Genomic DNA, 14869 nt, shown 5'->3' on the forward strand with positions numbered 1-14869 from the left:
TCTCCTCACTCAACTGCTATTCTCCTAGTCTCTATTCTTTACATACTGTAATCTATTATTTCATCTATTTAGCCTCTTTGTTCCTATAAGAAATAGGAAAAGGCCATGAAATAGGCCAACTATTTACCTGCACAAGGGCCACCTGACACCTGGGCCCACCGGGAGTTTTCCTGGTATCCCTGTGGGCCAGTCCAACACTGACTCTGGGTCCCTCTGGGAATGTCAGTCCACAGTTTGGGAACCACTGCGAAAATGCCACAAACCACCACCATTGCATAAAGACTCAAGCAGGAGTGATTAACACATGTTTCTCACCTGAAACTTGTGCACATGTGTATTTTTAGGTGAAAATAGGACATGGGACTTTTTTTTTGCGTAGAGAACAACAAGTTGCTAGAGTTTCCAGTCTAAGCAGGTTTCCTGTTCAATTTAATCTCCACCAAATAAAGATGTAGGTAGTTAAAAAAGCAGAAAGACACATATTCTCATTTGTGTTTATTTTTTCAATGACTGCAGCCATAACAGATCTGATGAGATCACGATGTAAATTGTGATATGTAAAAATGTCCAAATCTGAGCTTGTCTTTAGCAAGAAATACATTTAGAAATATTCTTGTTTTCACAAGTACAAAGAATCTATGTTATTCATACCAACCAATGTTCCTCCCTTCTGTCTTTCTTTGATCCTACTATTTCTTTACTAAATGGTAGTGGTAGTAAATGGAATTTCTCCTGTTATGTTTTGCCGGAAAATTTGCGAAATGAGTGAAACCACAAAAAATGTGAGCAAAATTGGTCCAAATACGTCAATTTTGACGCCGGTGTTAACGTTAATGGCCGTCCCAATAGTGTTGACACACGCTGATTTTGACACAAGTGACTATTCGGACGCACATCCAAAATGTTTTGACGCAGGCAAATTTATTTGTGTCACACATTTAAAAATAAAAAACTTGGGGAGCACCAAAAGCTTGAAAAAAAGCTCCTAGGAGGTGTTCAGCAAGGTCTGTGATTGGTTATTTGATAGCTGCATGTAGACTTCCAGACTACAGAAGTTTACAGTACACATTATGCCTCCAAAGTTTGGCCCCAAATGAGAAATTAAAAAATATACACCTGCTTTGAGGCCAATGGGAGCAAAAACAAATGGTTTGGTGAGAAACGTGTTGCTCACAAGCCACTGGTTGGGGATCACTGCTCTAGTTGGTTGTCTGAGCTACTAGATAGACAGAGTCCTGGACAGGGTGCTGGACCAGGTACTGGTCGTCAGTTTATGTGATAGACTTACAGATTATAAGGGGGAAAAAGAAAATTATGCAAAATAGTTCAGATGAATGCTCCATTGCATTCTTTTGCTTTTTTTTGCATTAGGATATGGATATGGCTTGGTTAGCTGCAGTAAGGGATTAGTGATCATTTTATAAATTAAATGATAGTCTTGATTTAATTAATTAAGACTATTTAGGGTCAGGCCACACGAGCAGATTCCTCACGAGGAAACTTCGGGCGACTTTGGAAAACGAATCGATGCTTGTGTTTTCCCCCAGACGATTTTCATTTTAGCCGGCGGAGGGCATGGGAAAGGCATTTTCGGAGAGATTATCACCCTGAAGAAGAGGAGATTTGTCTCCCCGAATCTGCTTGTGTGGCCTGACCCTTAAAAAAACGGGGGGGGGGGGACTTTCCTGAAGCTTATTCTTGAACTGGTTTATTAAGAAGGACCATAGCAGGCTTTTTTTCCTTAAACCAATACCTGACCTCACATTCCCTGCCCCATTCCTATGACCTAAGCCCAACCTGTATCTTAGCTGCCAGGCCTCAGTTATCAGAATGTACACAGCAGTGTATGAATGTAATTATTTTCACAAGTATTATCTTTAAGAAGCAGGTTAGGTTTACTCTGTAAGGAAGCAGAAAATATCTTATAGGAAGGCCGATCTCCTGGAAGGCAGCTAGACAGTTTCCTGCCCAGAATAGTCAATGGCTCCACTTTCATAAGAGAGAAACTTTTACAAGGAGAGATATTAGGCCAATAGACCCGGTTCTTACTTAGACTAAATATAGAACTACTTTAAGTGTTATAACATATTTTTTTTATGACAGAACAATAGGTATTGTAGATAGCCAAGGTGGAAGGTAGCAGTTATGTCTATTGTGGTGCCCAAAATATGAATGAGATGTGCAGGAAGCTCGGTCTACTTATGGTACATTCAGATAGGGAGTTAATATGTTTGTGAAGGAATGTATGTGTCTGTGCATTTATTTATTGTGTGTAAGGAAATGCCTCTCAAATAGTGCTAGTGGCCAAATCTGACCATATACCCTAAAGTTACAAGTCATATCTATACACCGGTGGTGTGCAGACAGTATTGTAAAGTCAGCTTTCCTTTATATGAAAGGTATACACGTTTATGAGCAAGCTTCTCTATGTGACCATCATTAACCACAGCCACTTGCAGCAGTGTATGAGACTTTGTGAATGTATGTATCATATTTAGTAATTATAGTAATCACAGTTGAATGGAAGAGAGCAGCACAACACCAATTTGTTGCAGGTGGGGAGCTTCCCCATTTATTTTTCACCACCAAAAATCAACGTTTCGGGGGGGTTTTCACCCACCCTTCATCAGGACTATCCCATCAGCCTATTGGGATTATTTAATGTTTCAATTATTTTCTAGTAGACTTAAGGTATTAAGATCCAAATTACAGAAAGATCCCTTATCCAGAAAACCCAGGTCCCGAGCATTATGCATAACAGGTCCCATACCTGTACTATAACCATAGGCACAAGAACAAAGGCCGGGTACTTTTATACAAGTTTTTAAACTCTCAGTATATATTACCTACATAGCAGACTTGGGTGAGAGCTCTAATAGCAGCTCAGATACCCTGGGATTAGCAGCTAAGTGTTGCATTTTAAAGATAATTGCCAGCGACATTTTATTTACATATTTCTAAAGGTGTAATTGTGCCAAACTTTTCAACCTGATATTAATATAAATGGTGAGTGAGAACGGCCAGAATTTGTGGGAAGACCATAAAGGCCTGTGTCTAGTGTGGCTAAAATCTGTGGGTGGCATGCGCCTTGTGAACTGGGCTAGAGAATTTGGGTCTTCTGCCCAGTCCCAGCAATTGATAGCCACCAAGAACAGGTGATGCAGTAGGTGTGCAAGCGGAGGAGGGAACAGTGGGAGCGGGTGTTGTGTGTGCACCGTGGGGGACAGGGGTTTGTGTGTGGTGGGGGGAAATGTGTGTGTGTACTGGGGGCAGTGGGCTGCAAGTGGCCTAGGGGAGCTTGGAATTGAAATCCGACCCCGTCACGATATCAGGAAACCTGTTATCCAGAAAGCTCCAAATTATGGAAAGGCTGTCTCTCATAGGGGTATATTTATCAAAGAGTGAAGTCAATGATCGCTACAATCTGCAAGAGTGAAATTCCGCCACTCTCCATTCATTTCTATTGGATTTTGAAAGGTATATTTATCAAAGTATGAACCGTCACCCATTGATAAATACTCTTTTAAAATCCCATAGAAATTGAATGGAGAGAGGCGGAATTGGATTGTGCCAATCTCTAACTTCACTCTTTGATAAATATACCCCATAGACTCCATTTTATCCAAATAATCCAATTTTTAAAAAAAAAATGATTTCCTTGTACCAAAACTGTCTCTGTGCAGCAAGAATTTCAGCCCAGGCACTGATATGCCATGAAATAATATTATACATAAGATTACTGCAAAAATGATTGCAATTAGGATTATGGCTTTGCAGACTCAAATGGGTTTAGAATTTGTCTCGCCCAATAAAGGACGTGTGCTGGTAGGGATGTGCTGAATGTTTATAACCAATTATTATGACCAAATCTGTGGTTGCACTGAAAAGAGAAATGCAGCAGGCACGTGAAAGAAAACAGGAAGAAGGTTATGGTTGATTTGCATGTTTAGTAGAAACGGTGACGAATACATTATCACTTTCATTTGACGTGTTTGCATTTACCCCACATTTGTTTTACTTACATGGTGTATTGGTTGCAAAAATATGACCAGAGCAGAGAGTCCAGATTTGTGAAATGTATATGAAGGTTGCTTAGAATGCAGAGAGAAGCTACAGAACATGGATAGAAGTCATTTGATAAAGGGGAATTTATTGGTATTGTCCTTAATAAGCTTCAAAGTTGGGAGGGGGGTGGGGAGCTGAATGATAACTCAAAAAGTTATGTATTTACATTTTATTACACAGTTTAGGCACAAACTATATTCTTATATAACCTGGAAGAAAGCAGAACAACTCTCTCATCTGCTGTTTAACAAGATCCATAAGGTTTGTTTAGTAATAGTGGGCAGGTTTTCTCTAGTACAGTTAAGCTGGTTATACATGCCAAATTTTGGTTAAAGAGTGTGCCAGTTTCATCCACACTGCTTAGCCATCTACCTATGTATGGCTGGTAAGGGGGGCCATTAAACACAAAGGGGGTTATTTATTAAAGTCAGATTTTTTCTGGTCAAACTTTTAAAGGGAAAAAACACAAATTTCTAATGAAAAAACCCCGAACTTTTCGACATTTATTAAACCCAAAGGGGGTTATTTATTAAAGTCCGATTTTTTTCTGGTCAAACTTTTAATGGGAAAAAACACAAATGTTTCATAGAAAAAAAAAACTTTTCAAAATTTATTAAACCCAGATGGTGTTTAAAGTCAGCATAAAAAAGTGCTCCAACTCAGACCTGCCGAGTTCATGTAGAAGTCAATTGCAGATGTCCTGTTGACATTTTGAAGATCTGCTGATCTGCGCAGGGTTTCGTTCAATAATTTTATGGTTTTCGGGCATCAAATTCGAAAAAAGTTGCAGTTTTCGGCGACAAACTTGTAAGGGTCAGGCCACACGAGCAGATTCGGGTGATTAGTCGATCCATCGACAAATCTCCTCTGCTTGGGGTGACAATCTCCTCCAGCTAAAATGAAAATTGCCTGGGGGAAGGAACACGCGACGCTTCATTTTCCGAAGTCGCCTGAAGTTTCTTTGTGAGGCAATTTGGCCGACTTTGGAAAATGAAGTGCCGCGTGTGCCTTCCCCGAGATGATTTTCATTTTAGCCGGCGGAGGGCAGGAGGGAGGCAGTTTGGGTAGATTGTCACCCTGAAGAAGAGGAGATTTGTCGCTGGGACTTAGGTGTGTACACCGGGGTCTGCTGGGGAGCTATTATCGATTAATTGTTATAGTTATTGCAGTTTTAGCCAGAGCTGTTAATTACTTTATTGTCTGTTTATTGTTCACCAATTTTCTAACTTAGAGGGCAGGGGGAAGGCAGTTTGGGTAGATTGTCGCCCCGAAGAAGAGGAGATTGGTCGCCGGGGCGACTAATCTCCCCGAATCTGCTCGTGTGGCCAGACCCTTAAAATTGTACAATTCGGATTTTTTCACGGTTTTATCGAGTCTTTTTCTGTACAAGAAATTTTCATGATAATGTATTGATAAATAGGGGGGAAAGTCTGTGCTTTGGTCGAAGTGGTTTTCAGAAAATAGTGACACCATTTAGGATTTTGATATAACACCCAAAATCTTGAAATTCTAGTTGAGTATCAGTGAAATTCCAATGTTGCACGCACTTTCACGGATCAGCAGACAGCTGTGGTTTTAGAATGGCTTTATTTCTCCAACAAAATCCCACGTACTCATAGGCATTGCGAAATGCGTTAGGTGATTTTGTTGGGGAAATAAAGCCATTCTAAAACCACCACTGTCTGCTGATCCGTGAGAGTGCACGCAACAATGGAATTTCACTGACTATTGTGTCTCCCTAAGCTGCAGGTTCGGGGCGCTGCACCAGGACCAGGGACCTCAAGCGGTAAGTGACCTGTATACAGAATGCCTGTGAACGTAGATTGATAAAGTGAAAGGTCCGGGGGATCTGCACCCGGGTCCACCCAGTCATAGGGTGAGCAGTGGTGTCAATTAACCCTATTAACAAAGGGGAATTGAGTTTGAGCGCTTCCAATTTATTATCATATGGTTGATGTATTAATCTAGGAGTATCAGTCTTGCACATTTTCATTGGTCAGATGTTCCAATATTTCAGGTGGTAGGTCTGGGTTTATGGAATAATATTTATCTGGCCCTCAAATTGTATCCATGTGTTGGATTGGTTGGAGTACCTCCCTTCTGCTAGCTGAGCAAAGTCAATCACTGATTGGTTGCTTTGGGTTACTGCCCAGGTACAAATTTGCACAGTAGTAGTAAATGGGCCAAGATCTCTGAGCAACCAGCCCCATAATCTGTAAGGTGTATCTGTTTTAAGTAGTGCTAATAATAGTTCTTCTACTACAACCTTCACTCGCACTGTTGCTGCTGTACTTTTCTGTTGTAACCTCTTGCTACCTTTATTCCTATTCATCGTCCTTTTGCTTATTCTCTCTATCCAAACTTGTAAACTCATTCCCTGTAATTACTTGTTTCGTATGAAAAACTGTTTAATTACTCACAGGTGGTGCTCCACGTAGGCCCTGCTGCAAACAAAAAGCCTCCTCAAATTCCAAAAAGTGTAGAACATGGGCACACTCCACATAATGCTTCTGCAGACAATCTTTTGAAGAAAACTTCTTTTATTTATGAGATCCCAGCAAACGTTTCGGGGACGTGCCCCTTCATCCAGTGCTACTTACAAACTGTGCAAACAAGACTTTTAAAGGGAGGTGAACTGCAAGCCCCACCTTCCTTAACCACACATTTGACATCATCAAGTTAATTAACATAGTGATAGAAAAAACTTCTTTTCATATATAAATATATTATAAAAAAAGGATCCGTAATACCTTAGTAAGGTGATTTTTCAATACTATTGATAGTCCTTTGGTGCTCATAATCCATACAATCACGTGATCCCTTTGTGTTAAGACTGTAGATAAAAATATACAAAAGATTTTATATAAAAAGTCAAAAAATGCACTAAAATATCTCAATTTTACAAAAACAGGCACAAACATATTCCCCCACTAATAGAAACAGGAATAACTTAAATCCTCATTGAGTCCCATGGGAGCTAGTGTGTTCAATCTTTCTATCCACAGAACCTCTTGTTGCAATAGTATTTTGTCTTGGTTACCGCCCCTCATAGGGAAATTAACTACCTGGAGTACCAGCCATCGCAGTTGTTTGCTGTTATGTCCATGGGTTTTAAAATGTCTACTAACCGGAGTGACATATTTCATTCTATCCAAATCACAGTTATCAATCGACCTTTTGTGTTCACCAATACGTACTCTAATCTGTCTCTTTGTCTTTCCAACGTAGGCTTTACCACAAGGACATTTTATCATGTATATCACACCCATAGTTGTACATGTGGCAAAATCTTTCAAACCAATTTCATACCCCTTAGACGGGTGGTTAAACTTATTGCCCTTTATAATGCTACTACAGCATTGACATGTTAAGCAGGGGTATGTACCTTTTTGTGGTGTACCAAAAAATGTGGGCTGGCGACTACACCTCACCCCTATATCTGTCCTAGTGAGTTGATCTCCCACGCTTCTAGCCCTTTTATATGAAAATAACGGTTTCTCCCTAAATAGGGTCCCATAGTGTCTATCCTTCTCTAGGATTCCCCAGTGTCTATATACAATGGATTTTATTCTATCAGAGTGTGCATTGTATGTACTAACGAATGGTAATCTCTTTCCCGTATTCCGTTTCTTTTTGTTCTCTGTACTCACCAAAAGATTTACCCTTTCTACTCCCATCGCCTTCTGCATCTGTTTGACCAGAAAATCCCGTGAGTACCCTCTATCCTCAAATCTCTGTACCATTTCCATCATTCTCTTGTGACACAGTTGGTCATCAGAAACAATCCTCCTCACCCTCAAGAATTGACTATAGGGAAGACCTTTACTTACACTTCTAGGGTGAAAGCTGGAATTTAACATCAGGTTATTCCTATCTGTTTCTTTACGAAATAAATCAGTTTTAAGTATTCCATCACTTTTGGATACCAATACATCCAAAAAGCTGATGCTCTCATCATGGAATGTCAACGTGAATTTCAATGTAGGATGCAAGGTGTTAATAATTTTACTCATATCTTCCAATGTCTTTTTTTTCCCCATGCCAAGTAAAGAAAATATCATCCACATACCTATGATAGTTTTTTATATATGGACTATATGTTTGTTCAAAAAAAACCATGACCTCAATAAACGAGACAAAGATGTTTGCATAACTTGGGGCGACATTACTACCCATACTTGTGCCTTGTTTCTGTAAGAAGAATATACTATCGAATCTGAAATAGTTCTTTGTTAATACTATCCGCAGCAATTCCACTAAAAAAATGACCAACCTAGATTCATACCCATATTGATACAAGGCCTCTTCAATGTACATTATGCCTTCACTATGTGGAATACTAGTATATAATGATTGAATATCTGCAGTGCACAAAAAGGTACAAGTATCCAAGTTTGATATTTCATTTACTACGTTCAAAAAATCCGTTGTATCTCTAAGACAACATTTAATATCCTGTACCAATGGTTGCAGATATTTATCCAAATATATACTTAACGGTTGTAGTAATGACTCTACCCCTGATACTATTGGGCGTCCCGGTGGTTTAAACAGATTTTTATGTATCTTGGGTAGGAGGTAAAAACTGGCACCATTGGATGTTCTGTAATCAAAAAGTCACGTACATTTTTATCAATTATGCCATTATCAAATGTTTCCCTCACATACATATCAATTTCTTTTTTTATAATATTCGTGGGATCATATTCCAACTTTGTATAATGTACTACATCATTCAATTGCCTCATAGCCTCCTCCATATAATCTGATCTGTTCATCACAACAATGGCTCCCCCTTTATCCGCCTTCTTTATAATCACATCTGTATTACTTTTCAACTCCTGGAGTGCCAAATGCTCTTCTTTAGACAGATTATATAATTTTCTCGACAAACATTTCCAATTAAGTGTTTCAGTGTCCTGTAGAACCATCTGTGTGAACACATTTAAATTTTCACTGGTAATCTCCGGATCAAATGAGGTATTCCTTTTCTTTACAACAGGTAAACTTAGCTCTATTTCCTTTGCATCCTTAAAATGCATTTTCAACCTGATAGTTCTTATAAAGCGCATGAAGTCAATTTTAAATCGTACAAAATCACCTTTAGCTGCTGGTACGAAGCCCAGTCCCTTGTTAATAACACTAGTCTGACAGTCAGTAAGAATAAGGTTAGATATATTTACCACAAGGTTTTCTGGTGTGTTTGGCATGCATGGAGATATCAATTCCTTCTCCTGGTCCGCACTGCTTTCTCCTTGAATGGTGTTGCGGTGTGTAGTGACGCGCCTCCTCCCCCTTCTGATTCTTTTTTGCGCTCTGGAGCAGGACCTGCCGGGATGTCCCTCTTGCCTCCGCCTAAAAAACCTTCCCCACGTTGTCCTTGCGTCTGGTCCCACTGCTCGTGGTTCCTTTTTCCTTGACGCTGCTCCTCTGCTGAATCCGTGTCGCTCTCCATAGAACCGGAAGTGACGTCACCCGCTACCGCTCCGCGTGGCTTCCTCTCTCGTTTGGACCAATTCCGTGTCTGTCTCCTCTCCAAATGCCAGGTATACACACGCCTCATGGAATAATCTTCAGTATCCCTTCTGAACTTCTTTAATTTAGACTGCAGTAATTCGTGTTGTAAGGACTCAATGCCCGCAGTGAGTTTTGCATTAAAGGTGACGTAGTCATCATGGGACAAGCTGGTTTTTAACTCTTCCTGTGCTTTACCAATCTCTTTCATGGTTTTGCCAATTTCAGGTTGTAGATACTGTAGGGTGAGAAAAATAAGATCCAAACTTGCCTTGTTCAGAATTAATTGCCATTTTTCTAAATATTCTGCATTATCTTTCAATAAGGCTGGTTGGTTCTTTATTCTCAAACCTCTCGGTATACGTTGGACTTTCGCATATTCTGTTAGAGCTGTACTATGCAGACTGAGTGTCAGGTGTCTTTTACTTAAATCCTCTTATCGTTGTCTTTTATCAGCTGGACTCTGTATGCTTCTAAAATCGAGCGTTTGTGATACCGCTGCCCTCAGGATATTGTCTCTTTCCTCCTCAGTTTTATAATATATTTATATATGAAAAGAAGTTTTTTCTATCACTATGTTAATTAACTTGATGATGTCAAATGTGTGGTTAAGGAAGGTGGGGCTTGCAGTTCACCTCCCTTTAAAAGTCTTGTTTGCACAGTTTGTAAGTAGCACTGGATGAAGGGGCACGTCCCCGAAACGTTTGCTGGGATCTCATAAATAAAAGAAGTTTTCTTCAAAAGATTGTCTGCAGAAGCATTATGTGGAGTGTGCCCATGTTCTACACTTTTTGGAATTTGCTTATTCTCTCTGCTCTTCTTAATGCCAGGCCTCCCACCACTCCACACTGATTAAAGAAAAGTGTTCTGTATCCTTGGAACCTGTCTTCTGTATTCTGTTTCCTAACATTTTCCAACTCTGGGACACTGTGCCGTTTGATGAGTATTAGGGGAGGTATCTATAAATTTGTTATGTTCTAAATGGTTCACTCTTAGGTCTATCTGTGTATGTTTAAAATATTTGTTTTGTTGTAGTGTATGTGCTAACTGTTCATTTGTGACTCTGCACACCCATTACTGAACTGCACAAACCTGTAAGTTACTCAGATGGGCAGCAATGTGTGATTACACTACATAGACTACATAGATCTGGGATATTCAATCTGTGGCCTTGAACTTATCTGTCATTGAGATACTGGGAGACCAACAACAACTGGAGGACCACAGGGGCTTGATAAATACCAGTTCATGGTCACCTTCAGTGCCAGAGTAAGCAGAGATTGACTTTTGGGACAACTTAGATTCCTGCTTCCGCCAGTACACCACACCTAAACAGGGATCTAAGTTGTCCCAAAAAATTGCATTTTATAATATACCAAATTTGCCAAGAAAAAGGTATCACACTACATTAACCTCTAGCATCTAACCCACAAGGGAAGTGATCCAATATATATTTAGATGATCACAGATGTATAAAAAAGATGCAAAGGCATTAGCACCAAACCTCGCCCAAAATTGCTCTCAGATTAGGCCCCTCAACCTCTGCTGCAGACCCCACAATTAGTGAAACATAGGACTTTTGATATTACTAAGCATTTGGTATTTATTGTGGTATGTGCAAATATCGTAGGGACTTCTGTTCTCTAATGAGGGGGATCTGCGATGTGTCAGTGCCAATAGTCCCGTGTGTTTCTAATTTTACATCTGGAATTAGACGTGCATGCAATGGTTCATAAAAGTAATAAAGACATAAGCATTAACAAATACCTGTGTCTCTTCCATTGCGCAGCATCTTAAAAACATGATGTTCCCTGTCTCACTGACATCCAGTCAGCTTTATACTGACACTGATAGAAGGGAACACTCTTGTAAAGCTGCAAAAACGTTCATTTTAATACAGGGCTCAAGTTAGAGAAGAGAGGAAAATGATTCAACCTGCAGCCCTCCAGTAGTGTTATTCAACCTGCAGCAAAAACTTCGACCACCTACTTCGCCACCTAAAACCTACCGAGCACCAATGTTAGCCTATGGGGACCTTCCCCATAGGCTTTCTAAGTAATTTCAGATCGAAGGAAAATCGTTCAATCGATGGATTAAAATTTTGAAAAGTTTGATCGAATGAATTGCGGTAAATCCTTCGACTTCGATATTCGAAGTCGAAGGATTTAACTTCGATGGTCGAATATCGAGGGTTAATTAACCCTCGATATTCGACCCATAGTAAATGTAAATGTGCCCCCTTTATCGACCAGTTAGGTTTACATACCATATAACTTTAAAGAACAATGTGGCAGGAATCAGATGAGCCAATTAATGACATTTATAAAGCGAACATCCATTGCTAATGTCTCTCCTCCATTGTGTTGTTTGGGTTTCGGAAGGACGTGGTTTGTCGTGCTGTAATCTCTTCTTTTCTTCTGACTTTAATCTTTTTCTGAGAATTCATACATCAGGCCAGAAGAATTATGAATGAGGGATATTTTTTTCTGTTCATTCCAGCTATGAGGAACAGTTTTCTTACAAGATGTGCCAGCCAGCATGATATTAACTGAAATTGTGAACTTACTGTATGTGATGTAAACTTGTTGACATGAATGTATGTACTTATCTATCTCAATAAATATCAATAAACACAAGAATGAGAATCCTCATTTCCCTGGCAGTTTTACAGAGGTGGTTTTGCGTTTCCCAACATCAGCTTTTTTCTGCAGCCAATGCCCTGAGCATTTCCTCTCGTTCCTTCCTGCTCTCAGCTCAGACTCTTCCTGTGCATGAGTCTCCTCTTTTCCTTTTCATATACCCTTCAACCCCCGGATGCTTGGGATCTTCTCTATTCTGAGCACATTCTAATACAAACATTTGTCCATACATGTGCAGATAAGCTTTTTTTTGGACAGTTCACCTTATCTTTCTTTCTTTTTCAGACATGCTAATTTTTTATTAGACAAAAAAAAACCCCACAAATTGTCAATATGTAATAAATCTTTACAGTCTTCGTTATATTCTATTACAGTTGCTTTTAAATACTAAGGTTTTTTTTCCTCAACCTAACATTTTTTTCTGGCTACAACCAACACACTGATGCTGTGAGTTGCTGACAGATGTCACCATCTCTAATTGGCAGCTAATTGGCAGCTTGAGCCACTAATTTGCAATGTGCTACTTACTAACATTACTACATTGTTGAGCTCTAGGGTACAACTACACGAGCGTCTTCAACGCGATTCCGGCAGATCCGACGAGGTGCGCCAAAACGCAGGCATCAAGTCGGATGCAACGGAAAATAAAGTAAGCTATAGCAATGTTGGATGGTGTTGCAGCGTTCATCTGAAGCAACACAACGGTCGGATGCAGACGCAGCATGCATCGCGTGCATCCGACAGTCGTTTCGCATTGGATGAACGCTGCGACACCATCCGACATTTGTCTTTCTTACTTTATTTTCCATCTCATCCAACTTGAAGTCTGTGTTTTGTTGCACGGCGTCGGATCCGTGGAAGCGCATTGAAGACACTCGTGTAGTTGTACCCTTAGCAGTAGCAAAACAAAAAATTAGGAAATATACCCTGTTTTTGACATAATATAATTCTGTTGGGATTATGTAGAGAAGGTGCATATCCTGAATTAGCATATCCTGAGTCAGCTCACTCTTGTTGGCACCAGGACTGATGAGCCAGAACCAACAACCCACTGACCCCCCAATAGAAGTTGTATTCTATAAACATCCTTCCTAGATGGTAGGACATCAGTGTATGATCAGAATGAACATGACCAAACCCTCCCAAAGCCTGGATGTAAAACAGCGGCTGTTCTCTAAAGTAACTCTGCCTTCTGCAGCGCTGATGTTCCCCTAATCTCCTCACTTGAAATAAAATACATTTTCCTCTGGATACCATTCCTCAAGCACTTCAGATAACTGATTCAGAAGGGTTTGTTTAGTTCAGTTTATTGGTATACAAGAAAAATGTGGTTTAGTCCTCTGCAATATATTCCATGCCAGCCAAGGGTGGGTGCTGATCGTTAAGATCAGTTTCCAAGCATTCCGGATAGCTGGCATTTCTAAGGCTCCTCACCCAGTGAATTCTTTTGTAGCATTGCTTTGTACTGACAAATGGCCCCAGACACTGGTCAGGCAATGGCATGTGAATTTTAATAGGCAGAATTCTGAAAAAAAGGGCAAGGCATTCCTTACAGCAGAATTTTTGGTTTCATATTAAATAAACACATACAGTAATAATAGAGTGATAGTAGTAAAATAGGACGTGTTTCCTTTTCAGTGCTGAAAGCCAAACAGAGAACAGCACAGAATAAATGGAATAACCTTTGCTTTCCTGCTCAGTCACACAATTTTACACAATACCTTTATTTAACATTTTAACCTTGTCAACATTATAGGGTTTAAAATGTATAAACCTATACCTAGTTAACCTCGGAGTATAATGGAAAAGATTGTAGGTAGTGATGGGCGAATTTGCAGCGTTTCGTTGAAAAATTTGCAAACTTCCAGGGAAACTCGCAAAATGGCGAAAAATTTGCAAAACATCACCAGCGTCTCGTTTTTGATGCCGGCGTTGATTTTTTACACGAGCGTCCGTTTTTTTTTACACCAGCAAATTTTTGCGGCGGTTTTGCGAATGTATTCACCGGCGGCGAATCGTGGGAATTCTCCTCTGGCGAATAAATTCGCCCATCACTAATTGTAGGTGCTCTGGGACAGGTATTAAATTCCAACTGTGAAGAGCAAATTGCATTCCTTAAGATGTGTATCTTTTTGCTTCCAAGAACTGTCTACAGATAAAATAAATACAGAGTAATCTCCATGTCTCTGTGAATTACTCCCATCCAGAAATATACTAGTGATTGCAGTTTATTAAACTTTCTTCTGGACAATGTTTCTAAGACATTATGCACTTTATTCCACTTTCTATGCCATGTGTATCACTCTAAGGCAGCACTTTAATTACCCATGTATAACTTTTAGGAGGGATGCTTGGGGGGCAGATTCATTAACGGGGAATTTACGCCATCGGCAGCTTCGCACCCATCGCGCCACGATACGATACAAATACGCTAATTCACAAAAATTCGGGGTTTCGTCCTGGGTCGTCGAACGCTGTTGAATTTTTGCTGGTGTTACTTCGGCTGTGCGTGTATTTCCTAGCGAAGATGCGCTAGCGTTCATTTGTGTCTAGGAAACTTCGCTAGTGATCTTGTGCTTAGGTCAATTTGCATAGGGTAGGAAATTTAAAGTTGTATGGACGTCTTTATTATAAATGTTGCTGCAAATGGT

The sequence above is a fragment of the Xenopus laevis genome, chromosome 5S, assembly GCF_017654675.1.
Source record: "Xenopus laevis strain J_2021 chromosome 5S, Xenopus_laevis_v10.1, whole genome shotgun sequence".
NCBI classification, from domain to species: Eukaryota; Metazoa; Chordata; class Amphibia; order Anura; family Pipidae; genus Xenopus; species Xenopus laevis.